Genomic DNA, 17394 nt, shown 5'->3' with positions numbered 1-17394 from the left:
ATATGACCAGATAAGTCTTATGACCGCCTGGTAAAAAGATCTTTGTTGTTCAGATTCCTTGCTTTGGTGTTCATTTGTTGCCTCTTGGTTTCAATAAATCTTGTCCATTTTATTCTTCTGTGGAATTTAAGTTGTAGGTTTGGGGAGTGTGAATGTCAAGGCCCGTTGATTGACACTGATTTTCCAGGTGGTCAGCCATTTCTTTCTGATTCGACTTAAATGCTGCTATAGCTTACAAGATGCTGAATGAGCTTCAACGTTGATGACCAGAAACGAAATACACATATTTAATTTGTATATTAGATACAACACTGGCACTAGGACGTTTTCCTTTGAGATACGTCAGTATCGAGTTGTAATCACGTGCGATGAAATTTTTGTACCGAATCTTAAAATGTCGGCCAACTGGATAGGATTCCAGAACCTTGTGAAATTGAGCGGAAAGTAATTTCTTGATTTGACATACCAGATCTTCGTGGCAAATTCGAATCTCTTTGGTACGTCTAGGAACTCCGTGGAACCATATCCTCTCATTTAATTAAATTCCGGCATGATTCTGTGCACTTGCTCCTGGGTATTCAACGAATCCAGAGTTGCAGATGAGCTTTATATCAATTCAATTTGATTTATTTGTTTATTTTTATTTTCCTAAGTCCACATCCACATGATGTTGGTTTAACTTAAATATAATTCGCAACCTTGTTGTGTTTTTGCGATTATATAAAGGAGTGTTTTTCCACTTGTTGCGATCAAGCTGCTCTCAGGGCAGAGGTGAGGCAGCATCTGAAGAGTTGCCTATGCCCTGGACGAAACCGTGAGTCCTTTTTTAGTTTTTTTAGTTTTTGATTTACTTTTCTACCACAGAAATTTGAACGCTCAAACTACTCGTTGACTCGTAGTATACCTTTGACCTCTGTGAATTTTAAATCATTTTGGAGAATTATCTTTTCATAGGCGTACCAGAAGGAAGCTCCCGAAAAGCTTTGATACTTGCCATTAGCAAGCCTTAATGGCATCTTTCTCTGAAATTGTACTTTAGCTCTTTAGTTTTGCCTCAATACAGAATCATTTCTACTATGAGGGGAATTGTGATTGCTCGTGAGATGTTAGACATTAATTTCTTTCAGTACTTTATGCGTATTGCGAAGATGCTTGATAGCCTTGGTGAGTTCCTCCTATAGGAGACCGTTGTTCTTCCCATTCCCCTACCCCTTTCCAACTTGTGGATTTCTGATCACTTTATTTCTCTAAACCCATCACTACTGGAGTGTGGTTCTGATTTAGTTTTTCTAATCAATTTGCCCTCTTATTAACTAGCTTATCAGCCTATCTTAAGTTTGTTGCTAGACTGATTATACATATTACATGACTAACAAAAGCTCAGAAAACGGACATTTTCATTTTAATTAGGCAATTTCAAAAACTTTAGGTTTTTTGTCATAGTTTCGATATTTTGTGTGACATTTCCGAAGGACAAGTGAAAGTGGAGATCAGAAAACATACATTTGTTGATGCTATGTTTCTGAGAATGGGTCCGTTAAAGAAATCATCACTTTCCACCCCCTCCACTCTCCGCCTTTCTAACAAACCTCAAAAATAAGACCGGCTGCCAAAAGTACTAATCAAGACCTTTCATTTGATACCCCATATGACTATATTCGATGAAAAAAATGTTTACACCTCCCTTTTACATGTATGGGCACCTCCCCTAAATCTCAACGTAGAAGGATGTCACTCACTGCATGTCAGGGTGTTCACAGTTCTTACCTTCTCACCAAATTTCGTGTCAATCGGTATAGCTGTTTCTAAGAAAAGTGCGTGTGACAGACAGGTAGATAGACGGACAGACAGACAGACATTGAATCGAGTTTTTGTTTTGCAAACAAAACCTTAAAAAGAAACGATCGTCTCATCTTCATACATTATATAGTGGGACTGTATCCTCATAAGACGCCAATATTTTACCGCACCCGCTGACTGCAAAGCTTGCTGCCTTCCGAATCAAGCCACCGATGATAAACGCACTAGCCTGCCGCGCATTAAATGGTTGCGATTTTGTGAGAAAAGATTACCAATCATTACGAATGTCGAAGAATCGTGGAACCAAGTTAAAAGCACAATTCCCAAAGCAACCTACGATCTTCGGGATCACCAAGCTTGGTAAGTAGTTCATCAACCGAGATACTTGGCTTTGGAATGACGATGTTCAAATGAAGGGCCGTGAGAAAAAATGCTTCTACCATAAGTTTCTGGACGATAAACCGCTAACCAATTGGCAAATTTAGAAGAATGCCCATCGGAAAGTAAAGAAAGCCATCACGGTTACTCGAGCAGAAATCTGGATAAACATTGGGGACGGCGAGAGAAATCGAGAGAACGGGATCGACTTGTCAAAAGCTAACACCAATACGCACAGGATATCAAACACTTCTGTTACTTTAATGACAAGAACGATACTTTGCCTAGCTATCGACGAGTTGTGACAAATATATGAATAGAATAGATTTCCAGTTGTTTCTACTAAAGAGTTTGTTCATTCTCCACCTCGATAAGCACTGTTGAAATTTGGAGCAATTCCACCTGTCAGCGCACGATTGGAATTGCGAGAAGTAACAGAATCTGAAGGCATCGCATCTGAGCTCTCGAAAGCGAAGAGTTGGGATCCAACACTATGATTCAGTGAGTTGTTCAATCGGGTTGTTGATTGTGTGATAAATACCATTTGACTTGCATAAATAGTTCGATCTTTCCAATATGAAAAGACAAAGATAGTTCGACAGAACAGTTGTATCCGGTGTTGCTGTTCCATACCATGAAGATTTTTGAATGGATTCTTGACAATGGTAGTCGCGACATCGTTTAAATAACCGTAAATAAAACCGGGTTTATCAAGAACTGTGGAACTACTGTCCAGCGTCCCATACACCGCTTTATGGAGATGATATTTGTCTAACCTGTCACAACAAAGCTAACCTCAAGCAACTGATCTAAAAATGAAATGCTCACCTCATGCAATCTAAATAAATAAATAATAAAGTTTTTGATGAGCGATCATAATGATATAAGCACTATCACTGTCAGTAGGAGTGATCTGCACAGAAATGAATGATTTAAATATCTCGGATCAATGCTATCAGCCAATCGTGAAATGCATCATGAAATTGCGTCACGCATCAGCGTAACTTGGATGAAGTGGCGTTCCTCAACTGGCGTTGTTTGTGATCGATCATATCAACGAAAGTTACAAATCCAAAATCCAACTTAGTGTTGTCCACCCTGTCGCCCTATATGATTTTGAGTATTGGCCAACTGTAGAAGACGATGAACGACGCCTCGTGATAATGAAAATGAAAGTGTTACATTGGGCCAATGATGTAGCACGCCTGGATCACGCCCGAAATGAGGATATCCGTGATCGATATGGGGCTGCACTGATCATGGAAAAATTAAGAGGGAGGCGTCTTCGATGGTGCGGATATATGATTCACGCTGACGAGGACTCACTTGTCAAGATTGGTCTGGACATCACAGTCGATGGGAAACAACGGAAAGGCCGGCCGAAACAACGATGACTTGATTCGCTGGATGGTAATTACAGAGCCTCGTGACTCCATCCAGATGAAGCCTTTGACCGACCAAAATGACACCAACAAATGTTTGGGCGGAGCTTTTCCACCAAGGTCGTAGATGCATTCTACTCCACTTCAATGGCTCTTTATCAATCACAATGTCACTTTATCAATTTGATGATGATTTTTTGTCACGCTTTAATTTCAAATTTCATCTCCTGTATATAGTCTTCTTGGTCTGACTTGACTGTGGCGTAAATCTTGTTTTTCGTGACTCCGAAATCAATAAGATCGAGAATTTTTATTCAGATTAGTCAGCCATTATGTAGACTTTCCTCAAGAAGCAACAGGAGATTAATATTGAGGCTTTTAAACTTGTTTATAATATCAAACAGTCGTTTGCTTTCTGAGAGATTATTCTTGATAACCAATGGGAATACTGAAGAAATCAATAAACTGTTGTCATGTAATTTTTTATCTTGTTGGGTATCCATGTTGTATGACATGTAATTGGATACATGTCATACAACATACATACAACCTGGGGAATTCGTGATTTGGTTCACCTCACCTCCGGAAACATGGCCTCCAAAGATGCATTGAATTGTGTCACTGTTTGCGTTAGTGTAACGAGAAATCGCTCTAAATGTCGCAAAACGGGGATCACCAACATCTGCTTTTGAGAAATTTATCCAAGATCAATTGCTTAGCTAATGACTGGGGTTTGTTTCTTTGCGCAATGGTCGTCATTGCGCAGCTTTGAAGGGAGATTCTGTTGTTTTGGCTGTTTCAATACGATGTTGACGTGACTAAAGACGCATATTTTGCTTAACGGGGTTATCCCGTGCGTCGGGTTGGAGAAATCGATTTTTTTTTCCATGAATTGTATCTATATATAGTGGAGAATGGGCAAAGGGATTTTTCCATATTCCGAGTGGTTCAGAAATTACAGTGTTAAACAGGTAAGGAGTTTGCAGCCGCGGCTAGAGTACTCGATGAGAAAGAGCATCGAATCTTTTTTTACGTGTTAGTTTTTTACCTGAGCCTTAGAAATTCGAACACAGGTATGAATATAAAAAGATGGAAAACCAATCAATTGCCTAAACTTATTTGCTATTTGGAATAAAAAGGATAATCCAGTCTAGAGTGACCACTGAAAGGCTTTCAAGCTATACTCAGTTATATTTTGTTGTAAGTATTGTGCTGTTTGTGTGTTCAGTGATTTTTTTAAATGGATCGTACGAAGGGAGATCGCTTAACGTTCAACGTCATGCTCGCACTAAAAAACGAGTATTTCATGGGAATCGATACTTATCAGAGAAGAAAAAGGATTTCGGATCAACATCAGCAAAGAAACTCTTAGCAAGCATGAACATGGACGTTCCAATTGCGACAAGTTTTGTATATTGTATATTGGGTTTTGCTGGAGTTTTCTGCAGTATTTCTGCAAATTTCTCCAAATAATAAAATATACGTAGTAGTAAAAAAGGAATGCGTAGGACCTGTCGCGAAAAGAATGGGAACGCGGCTTAGAAATGCAAAGAAGAATCACAAAGGCATTGGTGGAAAAGGGGCTGGAAAACTTACTGATAAGGTTATTAACGACCTCACTACATTTTTTGGGCTAGCTATTCGTCCACACGCAAATTCGATAGAAGGAATGAAGCAAGAAATTTGGGCAACTTTCTTCCATAAATGTTCTACAGACGAAAATCCTCAGCATCAAAATTGTCCAGCAGGCAAGGACAGTTGGTGCAAATGGCGCAAAGCGGAAGCTAAAGGAGAACTGGATAGTTTCCACCACGAGAAGGCACCTTTGACTGAAGAAGTTCAAACAGTCATCAAACCAATCTACGAAGATTTGTCAGGAGATGATCTCTTGAACAGATGTTTAGGAGCAGAGACCCAGAACAACAATGAGTCGTTAAATGCATTGATTCATTCTGGGGCCAAGATCGTAGAAATAGCCACTTTTCTGGCTGTAATTATTTTCAATGAAGGATTCAATGGCATTCTCGAAATCCTAGTGACAATGGGATGTCAAGTTGGTCACATATGTCAGATTTATGTCGACCGCCGTAATGAAACGCGAATTTGGCGATCCGAACGACGATCGACTGACCTCGCTAAAAGAGCCAGAATTGAAACCATAGGTAACAATCGGCCTTACAAGACTTTTTTGAAGAAACGGAGGATGCTCTCTATGGACCAGGTATAGCAGATTAATGGTGAGTTAAAATTTTACTGTTGATAATCACATTTAAATTTTCAAATGCGTTTTTCTCGAAACTGCATCTTGAAAATCGGCTGCCACCATAGCTCAAAATCTATCCAACCAAATTCTTTGAAATTTTCACGACTTCTTTAATACATATTTCTACGGTCCGCAAACTAGGATCAATGCAATCGGACATGTCGTTTTTTTTATTCATAAAAAAAGCCGTAAAAAAACACCAAAATCCAAAAAAAAATTAAATTTAAAAGCCCACCAAAAATTCACCTTTTAATATTTTCTAAGTATCCTAGTTTGCGGACCGTGGAATTTTGTCCACATTAAAATGCCGTTTAGTTTTTTTTCCTCAGATGAACACAGCGCCCTCCAGCGTGGCAGCAGAAAAACACCTTTTTTTCAGAAATGGGTGCATAAATTGACACGTATTCCGAAAACTAGCTACGGTATCAAGCTGAAAAATGTATCACATATACTAGAGATATCAATAAACATATGGTGAAAAAATCACTTTTGTATCTTTATCCAGTCCATCAGAATAATTTTTCAAACAAGTCGGAATACCGGAAGCTCGTGCTTCAGGTATAAAGGTTTTGCGTTCATCTTATGTAGGAAATTTCAACGCACATTTTTCTATCCGTATATAACTACAAATTCAACATAATGTTTCATATTTTTCCAAATTACGAGACATACGTACATATTACAGCTATAGATGCTCCGCTCACCCAAAACAAACAAACTGTCAATTTCGGAATACTGTACACATATATGCACGTATATAAATGCATCGTACCCATATTTCCGATTTACTTCTTATTTCTATTTGAATTAGGCACTACCCGCAAAGTTCATTAGCACGCATATATTATATACCTACATACACACATGTCTGGTTGACAAATAACTAAAAAACTAAAACAAAATAATTCTCTGCGACCCAATTCAAAAGAACTCATTTCGTTCTGGTATTGACGAATTGATATGTGGTGATGACGTCATGCAGGTTGTAGAGTGCACGAAATTCACAAAAAAATGTGAAGTTTCACCCCCTATAACTTTGTTAATAATAGTTGGATTTTCTTCAAACTTGTCCAAACTGTGCATTAAGTTCTTCATTACACGCATGCCAAATTTTGTACTTCTGGGATGAACACAAAGGGGGTGCCGAGTAAACTTCTAAAATGTGGAAATATACTATTATTAACTTTATTTGTGCAGATATCGGAACCAGATATATTTTGAGGCCTAGATTTAGTAGAGATGCACCACTGTGATTTTTCGGTTGGATAGGTTCTGAGAACGAGACCTGTTATACTTTTTGGGGGTCATATTTTGAGCCCTCACTCCCCTACGTTTCACCCAAAGTCAAATATTGAACCAGTTTCGAAAAGTACTAATTGAGACCTTTCATTTGATACCCCACATGGCTACATTCTGTGAAAAGAAATTTGCACCCTCCATTCACATGTATGGGGAGCCCCCCCCTTAAACTTATCACAAAATGGCGCCACTTACTGCATGTAAAGGGAACACCAGATTACATACTCTCATCAATTTTCGTGACAATCGGTCCAGCCGTTTCCGAATAAATCGGGTGTGACAGACAGACAGACAGACGGACAGGCAGACACCGTCTCGATTCTAATAAGGTTTTGTTTCACACAAAACCTTAAAAAAGACAAAAAAAACGGCCTCCGCACGGAATGACCCCCTTAATGTTCTGCATTAAACCTCTGTGGTTAGGCGTATGTGGTCCACGGTAGTTACTAGAAATTTTGGTTCTAGAGTTCTCTCTGTTTTTATTACAGGCTACTGTCTACAAACACTGGAAAAGCGACAATATGTCTTGCATGGGAAAGTTTCTCACAATGTTGGCGGTGAATGTTCGTTTTATCCAGTTCTTCAATAAAAATATATCAATGTAAAAATATATTAAAGCGATAAAATTCTGAACATCAGATCCGAAAGGTGTATCACACCCACGCCTGCAGTTTTGAATGACAAATCAAAAATTGCAATGAAATTAGAAATTTTGGTAATGTGAAGCAAATGGATGACCACAAATATCTAATCAAACTAAGATCTTCTACGAACATTGCAGATATTACTTTGCATTAAGTTAAAATAAGAGGTAAGGGTCGTATCTAGATGGCAAGCCTCGATACGACTATAGAACAATGAAGGACGGAAAAGTGTAGGCAAATCATTCATATGCTTCTTTTAATTTTTAGAACATTCAAAATTTAAAATTTACAAAAAACTACGTTCTGATATTCTATTTATAAGTTTTTCAAAATATGCTTGCAAGGGTGGCTTCATACAGAATTCATTAAATTTCCATACATTTTTTTTCAATTGACCACATGTTAACAAAGCTATTCATGGGTTAACTTACTGCAATATTTAAAATCATCTCAACAATCGATAAATTACTAAAAAATCCACAATAAGTGCCAGCCTCTTGCCACATGAGAACAGAAGTGACTTTATTTTCAACATCTGAGGCAAAGTGAAACTGATGATGAAATGCTGACAGAATACCACATAATGAAAAAAAAAAAACATATATTTAAACCAACAGTGAATAAGCATATCATTGCCTTTGTTCTAGCCAGACAAAAAGATATGAATGAGAACTAGAAGTAAAAAATTGAGCAACTGATAACACAAAATTCAACACCTCTACAATGTTGGGAAGGAAATAGAACTAGTTAGCGGATATAACACAAACCTGACGTCATTGTAATTTCCTTAGTTATTCAGTTGTCAATTGAATTTTTAACATTGGACCCTTACTAATTCGCACTTGAGCTACTTCAACCGATCACTATGAAACTATGTCACATTTTTATGTTTACACTTTTAACAGATGCTTTACGGGTGCAATACCAACAATTCGACGGCAAATATGTAAATTAAATGTTTGAATACTTTTTGATTACTACATCATCCAACAACATTATTATTTCATCGCAACTTTCCAATTCATTAATAATTCCTATTTTTTATTTAGTTTTGATGTGAATTGCGCTTACAATTCGAAATGAATACCGATATCAAATTGAAAATAAATGATCAAATGGAAGCGCGAATGATTATCAGACATTGTAGAACAATCTTTAGATGACGTAGGAACTTTAGCAAAGTTGTATGAAAAATATATCTTTCATTGCAGTAAATAATTCATTGCAACGTCTAATAAGCAAATAAGCAATCAATTTACTTGTAAGTTGGTTACTTTTCATCTTTTCAAATTCTGGGTACGTTACAAAATATTCATATCTATATTATAAGCATGTTTTTTGAACGCCTCTAAAGATACGTTTTTCGATGCAACTTCGGCATAAATTTGCTAATAACAGACGTAATCGGATAGCAAAATTGATATTCTGCATGGTTGGTGGGAGCAGCGTGGCCGAAGTGGCTCACAGGTGTTATGCACTCCCTTTTATAATTCGTAAAACTCAACGTGGGTGCGAATTACATCGAATGTAAATCCGCCCGCATTTCAGACAAAAACTTGGCCGCAACTAGAAACTTTTGTTTAGAGATTGCAGAGTCGTAACTACGCATCCACTTGATGTTGGACCGGACCAAATAGAGAGCAACTTACTCCCACTTTTTTTGGTTCTTCCATTGGAGTGCTCTCCCAAATCGCTTTGGTCATGCTCCTTCCAGAGCATAGGTGAGGCACCGTCTGATGAGTTGCCTTTGCCCTGATACGAACCGTAAGCCGTCTTCTTTCCTTTTTAATTTTTTAATACTTCCCCGAAAAGAGGGACCCGTGGACCAAATAAATGATCGGTTTCAAAAATTTGCTTATTTGAATAGATATCGGAATGAGGTGTACATACCATGAGGACTAGGTTTTATAGAGGCTCATCATTACGATTTCTTTTCGATATTTGGGTTGGCTAGCTTTTAACAATGAGACCAGTATCGCTTTAAGTTTGTACACCAAAAACTAGGCTCCCCAAAAAGACTGCTTGCAATACAAAGAAATGAGTGGGATCTACAAAATCGGTTGCCCAGAATGGGATCAGGTCTACGTCGGACAAACAAAGAAAACCAGCAGCAACCAGGATAAAAAAACACATAAGGCAAGCACGGGTAGCTTTAAAGGAAGGACGAGCAATGAGAGAAATAAAATCCAGGCCATCCTTCATTCTTCTTGATGAAAAAAACACTCGCATCGTTCCATCATCATCAACGGCGCAACAACCAGGATCTAGTTTGCTTTAATAAGGAACTCCAGACATCCCGATTTTGCCTCGTCGTTCACCATTTCGATATCCCTAAAAGTTATCTGGCATCCTGGCCATCGCTCCATCTCAGATAAGGTCTGCAACGTCTTCTTTTTCTACCTTAAATATTGCCCAAATTTGGAAGGAAAACATGAGGACTGGCAAGATCATTGTCTTGTATAGTAAAAGCTCTGACCCTATGGTGAAACATTTCGAGCGGAACAGTTTTTGTAAGGGGTAGCTTGCAAATATCAAAACCTAAATGTTTTTTGATCATTATACTCGTGTCCGGATAACTGAGTGGTTAGAGCACAAGGCGGTTCAAATCTCACTGGAAACCAGTCGGTTTAGCTGTGAATGAGTACCTGAGTCAAATCAAGATAATCATCTCGGGCGAGCGCAATGCTGACCACATTGCCTCCTACAGTATACTGTAGTGTACCGTTACCGTCAGATATCTGCACAAATAAAGTTAATAATAGTATATTACCATGTTTAGAAATTTACTGGGAAACCCCCTTAAGTTAATCCCAAAAATACAAAATTTAGCATCGTCATAGACGATAACATAGGACATCATCATCAACGGCGCAACAACCGGTATCCGGTCTAGGCCTGCCTTAATAAGGAACTCCCGGTTTTGCGCCGAGGTTCACCAATTCGATGTCCCTAAACGCTGTCTGGCGTCCTGGTCTACGCCATCGCTCCATCTTAGACAGGGTCTGCCTCGTTTGCCTACATAGGACATAGTTCTGAAAAGTTTGAAGGCAATCCAACTATTATTAACAAAGTTATAGAAGGCCAAAGTTTCGCATTGTGCATGCGCATCGTCATGCGCTAATAGACAATGATTGTTCATTTAGGATGAACACAGTATTTATGTCGTTGATATGTATGGATTTTGGCCAAACACGACGGAATATTTTGTATTCTTAGCTTTATACGAATGGAAAATCCTGCATAGAGTTTCTCACATAAGATGAACACAAAACCTTTATACCCGAAGCGCCCAGCTTCCGGTATCTCGACTTGTTTTTACCTTAATAATGGGCCAATATATTGCTGTTATATAAGTGACACTTTTCAGTTCTATTTTAGAATTTTTCCCTCATAACCTATGATTATCTAAAAGAGGCACGTTGCATTCATTTCCCGATGTCCAAGTAGTATAGTAAAACAATTCCTAATGTTACACAGATGATGGACTTCCGCAATTATAGCGCCCTGTTATGCTGTAAAATTCGATATTGACTTCTCTACTATGTAATATAATGAAATGTAATATAGTTTAGAAGTATAGTGTAATATAATAAAATGAAAGATAAGTTCATATGCGAGTCTTTATTAACATAGTATATATGGTTAACATAAACTCCCATCGCTATTGATTCTTTGTAATATCTATTATACTTCAATTACCTACACGATTTTTCGAAACGTTGGATTCCTCCTCCACTATCGTATGTTATGCATTCCTAGAGCGACCCGTTCGGGGCCATTCTGGTATAATGTCGCCTTTCCCTAATGCATGACCTATCCGCCACTTCCGTTTTCTGATCAACTGTTTCAAGTATCTTGTCCGTATGCTGACTAAGTTTTCCATTAGTTATTGTCCCACAAAAGAGTACAGGGATAACAAACCGCAGATATGAATTGATGGAAGGTTGGAGCTTTTAAGAAACAGTGGCAATGAATGTCCATATACCACTCCCATATAGTAGCACAGAGAGAACATTGACGCGGAAGAATTTTGTTAGTGTTCAGATCCGACGTTTTACCCTTAAAACATTAACATTACATTATCCTAGCAATACAAACATTATCAAACATCACAACATCACTTCATAATATTACTCTGATGATAAAAAATGTTCTATAATTTCCGTGCCGATCTGATACCACAGTACGAAGTATCACTAAATATCACCGAGTGATACTGTAATACATCGTTCGATACAAAACACACACTTTCTCCTAGTGTAAGTACCCACTATCGCTTGCAAACCTTTTAGTGTTATGATTTCCTGTTCTTTTGGATGTTTTCTTTTTGCATTGTTAAAAATTTTCTTGAAGGCAACTAATAGTCAATATCCAGCTTATCAGTGTAATGCTGGAAATCAAAGTAAGGCCTGCATTTGGTGTGACTTTGCTTCACGATAACGCTTAAAGCACAGACAATTTAAATATCTATACAAAAACTGGCCTAAAAAATTCTAAGGCTTGGGTTTTCAAATGGAGGTTTATTGTGGCTGAGTAATTAGAGCGCAAGGCTGTTGTACGGAAGGTCGCGGTTCAAATCTCATTGGTGATAGTGGGATTTGTATCGTGATTTGACGTGGAATACCAGTCGACTCAGCTGAGAATGAGTACCTGAGTCAAATCAGGGTAATCATCTCGCGCAAGCGCAATGCTGACCACATTGCCTCCTACAGGGTTCTCTAATCTTGTAGTGTACCGTTATGGTATTTAATAAAGTGCTCTAACACACTTCAAGGCCTTGATCCAATATGAATTGTTGCGCCAACGATTATTATTATTAAATAAACAATTTTTGAGCTACGTCAATTTATCCCGTATATCGCCGACGAACTCTGGTTTTTAAGGTTCTGTGTAAACACCAAACCTTATTAAAATCGGTTTACTGTCTGCCTGTCTGTCTGTCCGTCGCACGCATTTTCCTCGGAGACGGTTCTAGCGATTGACACCAAATTTAGTAGAAAGGTAGGAACTGTGAACGCTCACGCATATAGTGAGTTACATCCTTTTACGTCCAATTTAAGAGAGGGTCCCCATAGATGCAAAAGGGGGGGGGGGTGTAAATTTTCCTTTCATCAAATATAGTCAAGTTGGGTATCAAATTAAAGGTCTCGGTTAGTACTTTTCGAGGCCAGTCTTAGTTTTGATATTTGGAAAGATGGGGAGTGCGGGGGGTTGAAAGTGATCATTTCTTTAACGGTCCCATTCTCAGAAACTACTTAACCGAAAAATCTGAAAAATTTCAAGAGGCTGCTACCGATACCTGTTCAAAAAAAATTAATAATAATACATTACTATAATTTTTGTAATTAGCAAGAAAACCCCCTTAAATTCCTCCTAAAATCAAGAAATTGCAGCAATGTAGGTTACAGCATAGAGCATGATCCTACCCAATTTAATTAAAATTGCACTATTACTAACAAAGTTACAGTAGGTCAAAGCTGTCGCTTCTGTGCAAATTCAAGACTTTGAATGTCAATATGACTTGAAAGTGGATATTCGCGCATAATATATGTATATATTACCTGCTACATGCTAATGGGACAAATGCACACCCAAATCTCTTTATAAAAAAAATACACAAAACCTTTCATACCTGAAGCGTCTAGCTTCCGGTTTCCCGACTTGTTTAACATGTCAGTGAAATCGCTCGATTTTATTGCATTATACACCGTAGCTGCCATCACCTAGGAGATAAGAATACTATATTACTTCCTAGGGCAAGCTTCGTCAGTTTTCTGAAACGTGCCTTAAGTATGATAACAGCATGTCATACCTGCTTGGCAACCAATGCATATATACGTTCACCGCCCTAAGTTATCAGGTAACTATTCAATAATTACAAGTGACGTAAGCTTCTTCAGATACGTATGCAATTAAGTTATCGTCGAATAATTTTTCCTCCAAAAAAAAACTCCACAATACCTCGACTCAAAATAGACACGACTCCTTCAAGGTGAAAGTTTATTGTCATTAGCTTCAACGATAAGACATGGATGTTGAAGGTGTTTAAAAAACACGTTTTTATCCATCCATTCATGAACATCTTACGCATCACTAATAAAAGAGATTTCATCAACTATAAATTCGAATTGAAGAATTTACGGTGTGGTGTAAGCATCAAAGAATTTGCAAAAATAAAATTGTTCAAGGTGCGAATTACAGGTACGTTTGCGCAACATGAAGCGTTGCGCGGCTTCTCATTCCATATGATGAGCACGCTATGTTATTGAAGCTCCATCGTGAAAAAAAGCACAACTTCTTGTAATCATGAATATTGCAAGGCTTAAGATAATCGATGAGTTGCCCACGCTTTAGAAACATTTTTATAACAATTTGTAGCAGGACGTTCTAAGTAGATTTAAATTAGATAAGGGAAATTATGTGTACTCTTTTTTTTAAGATTCAGAAATCTCAGATTGTAGAAAAGTCGAAGGAATGGCCCTTACTAGGAATTCTGAGAATTTAATTGATCATGAAACTAGAAACTCCTCTACTCGAAACCTATATATATATATAAGTTGCTGCTATGAGTTTAAAAGCGTCAAAACAGGAAACAGTGATTTTTGATTATATCATTCTCGAAAGGTGCAATAATTTTTATTCGAAGAATAAAGTATGAATCATGATGCTCGTTGAATTTCTACTATGGGAAGAAATACAAGAAGCAAATATCTACAGATACTTCTTATCAGCACTTCTCAACTCAATAACATGTCAAAATTTCACTCAGCTAATTACACAGAGAATGAAATGTGTTTCACGACTGGAAGCTAATTAAATTGAAGGAAAACTTGTAATCTAAATATAGTTTTATCGCTTTTTTAAAAAATACCCTGAACATTGGAAATTGATGTTATGTTCGGTAACAAGTAGATGCATCTGGAAATAATATAGCTCAAAAATCGCTAAGACTGAAGACTATCAATTTCAAGGTAAGTGAATTTTTTAGTTGACTGCAGTAGCGTATGAGCAGTGAGGATCGTCCTATTAATCTTCATAAATGGAGATGCTAATGACTCCTAATTGATAAGTTAGGTCATGTGTATCTAAGTGGTTTCCTCGATACGCTCACATTTTTCGGTAATAACAATTTTAAAAATAAAAATAGTAGAAATGTACTCATTGTGACTTGGCTCTTTGGATGTGAAACTATCAAGTTGCTATTTCTGCATTTAAAATGGCAAACAAAAACCAATATTTATTACAAAACAATTTGTATAAAACATGATAATCGATACAATTTTGTACTAGGGAGCTGAAGTCACGTAGCGCTGCCTCCATTTAAGTGAGAGGCCAAAAGCTCACAAGATCTTTTGGTTGAATGGGCTGGAATGTTGTTGTTATGGAGGAATAAAAATCATAGGCAAACAGAACCTTGAGCGGCCGTTTGCCAACCGACAATTCTGTATACTTGACACAGCTGAAAGGATACTGGAAAAGCTCGTTAGGAGTAGACTTGTTGGTATATGCTGCCGAGGACTTGCCTCCAAGATGGTCCAATATTAAGAAAGGGCGGTCCACAGTGGATGCTATCATCGGCGTCGAGAATGTGCTTTATTGAGCTGAGGGGTTCAGCCGTCAATCTTGACGGGTAGTGCTTCTCGTAGCACTTAATGTTAGAAATGCCTTCAATTCAGTAAGATCAACAGATATGATAGATACATTAGACAAATGATGTTGTCGGGGTAGAAGTGGATGGAAAACACGTCAGATGCAGCGCAGAAATCCACTCTAGGGCAGGATTTTCGGAAGGAACTCTTTGCGCATTTTCTCATGAGACGTGCGCTTCCAGTACAAACAAGTCGGGAAACCGGAAGCTTGACGCTTCAGGTATAAAAGGTTTTGTGTTTCTCTATGTGAGGAGCATAACGTAGTTCTCCATTGGCTTATAGCATTGACCCGAGTTATTTAAAACGCTCAGTTCTGGGCAGGTTACCACCATTGCCAGAACTCAGCGATTTAAATATCTGGAGGGGCAGATTACTGCCATTGAAAGAACTGAGCGATTTAAATATCTCGAGTCAATGCTACCAGCCAATGGAGAACTGCGTAATGAAATGTTTCAAGCATTAACGCCACCTGGATGAAGTGACATTCCGCAACTGGTGTTCTTTGTGATCGACGTATCAGCGCACGTCCCAAATCTAAAATTTACTGCAATGTCGTCCGTCTGTCGCTCTCTATAGTTTGAGTGTTGACTATAAAGGACAATGAACGGCGTCTTGCGGTAATGGGGACGAAGATGTTGCATTGCACTGGTGGCGCGACACGTTTTGATCACGTCTGAAATGAGAATATCCGCGATCGATATGGGTTTGCACCGATCGTGGGAAAACTGCAATTCACGCTAACGAGAATTCAACAACCAGTATTGGTGAGAACATCGAAGTCAATGGTAAGCAACCAAAAAGCCGGCCAAAACAATGGTCGCATGATACACTGGATGGGGATTTGAAGGTCTCGCGATAACATCCTGATCAGGCATTTGATAAAATAAAATGACGAAACCGATCACGACGAGCCGACCCCGCTTGTGAACTGAAGGCTGAAGAAAAAGAAGAAGATGTGAGGAGCGATGAGCCTGACAGTTCCATGTCACATAGTTAAAAATTCTATTGGCATCTATTTTTTAGAAAGTGATTTAAATAAATCATTTGATGGAAAGCCCTGTATTGAAATAGTCAACCTCATACGCTTCACACTCTGAGTTTGATATTATTAGCAAATGCCAACAATTTAACCAACATCAAATATAAAAAAGGGCTAGGGAGAAATACGAGTAGATTCTTCTTGAATGGAATTTTAATATTTGACTCGAATTTCAATTATTCTCGTTAATTATGACGTCAGCATCTTATTTGTATGGCTTAGGATGCTGTTAATTAGCACGAAATTGATAAGTTTGAACTGCTATAACTTTCCCAATAATAGTTGGATTTTCATGAAACTTGGCATGTGTATGCACGAGGCTGTCCTCTATGTCGGTGCAAAATTTAGTACACTTAGGATGAACTTAAGGGGAGTTTTTTAGTCTATTTCTAAAAGTTGATAATATACTATTAGTAAATTTTTTGAGCAAATACCGGAATGGGACATCTCTCAAAGATTAGATTTCCCATAAGTGTTTTACACAAAATCTTAAAAAGTGCTGCAGATAAGTAGATACTTCATAAATGCGACTTTAATATTTCACGCGAATGTCAATTATTCCGGGTAATTATGACGTCAGCATCTGATTTGCATGGCTTTGGAAGCGGTAAATTCGCGCGAAATTGCTAAGTTTGAACTGCTATAACTTTGGCGTTAATTGCCAGATTTCTACGAAATTTTGCATGTATATACAAAATATTGTCCTCTATGCTGGTGCAAAATTCGGAAGTCCTAGGATGAATTTAAGGGGGGTGTTTCAGTAAATTTCTATAAAGTAATAATATACTATTAGTAAGTTTATTTGAGCAGATATCGGAATGGGACATATTTTGAGGCCTAGATTTCATCTAGGCGCATCACTCCGATTTTTTCCGGATTTTTAGGTTGGGTAGTTTCCGAAAATGAGTCCTGTCTCACTTCAAGTGCGTACATTTTGACT

General features: G+C 38.0%; 1 protein-coding gene across 1 annotated transcript in view; it reads right to left on the bottom strand.

Moving 5' to 3' along the window:
• Positions 1–17394, bottom strand: part of LOC119649518 (UDP-glucose 6-dehydrogenase) — a 40444-nt gene that overhangs the window by 11244 nt on the left and 11806 nt on the right. The gene's annotated exons all lie outside the window — the stretch shown is intronic.

The sequence above is a fragment of the Hermetia illucens genome, chromosome 2 (genome assembly GCF_905115235.1).
Source record: "Hermetia illucens chromosome 2, iHerIll2.2.curated.20191125, whole genome shotgun sequence".
NCBI lineage: Eukaryota > Metazoa > Arthropoda > Insecta > Diptera > Stratiomyidae > Hermetia > Hermetia illucens.
Note: the sequence above shows the minus strand (reverse complement) of the source record. Positions and strands in the feature narration are given on the sequence as shown.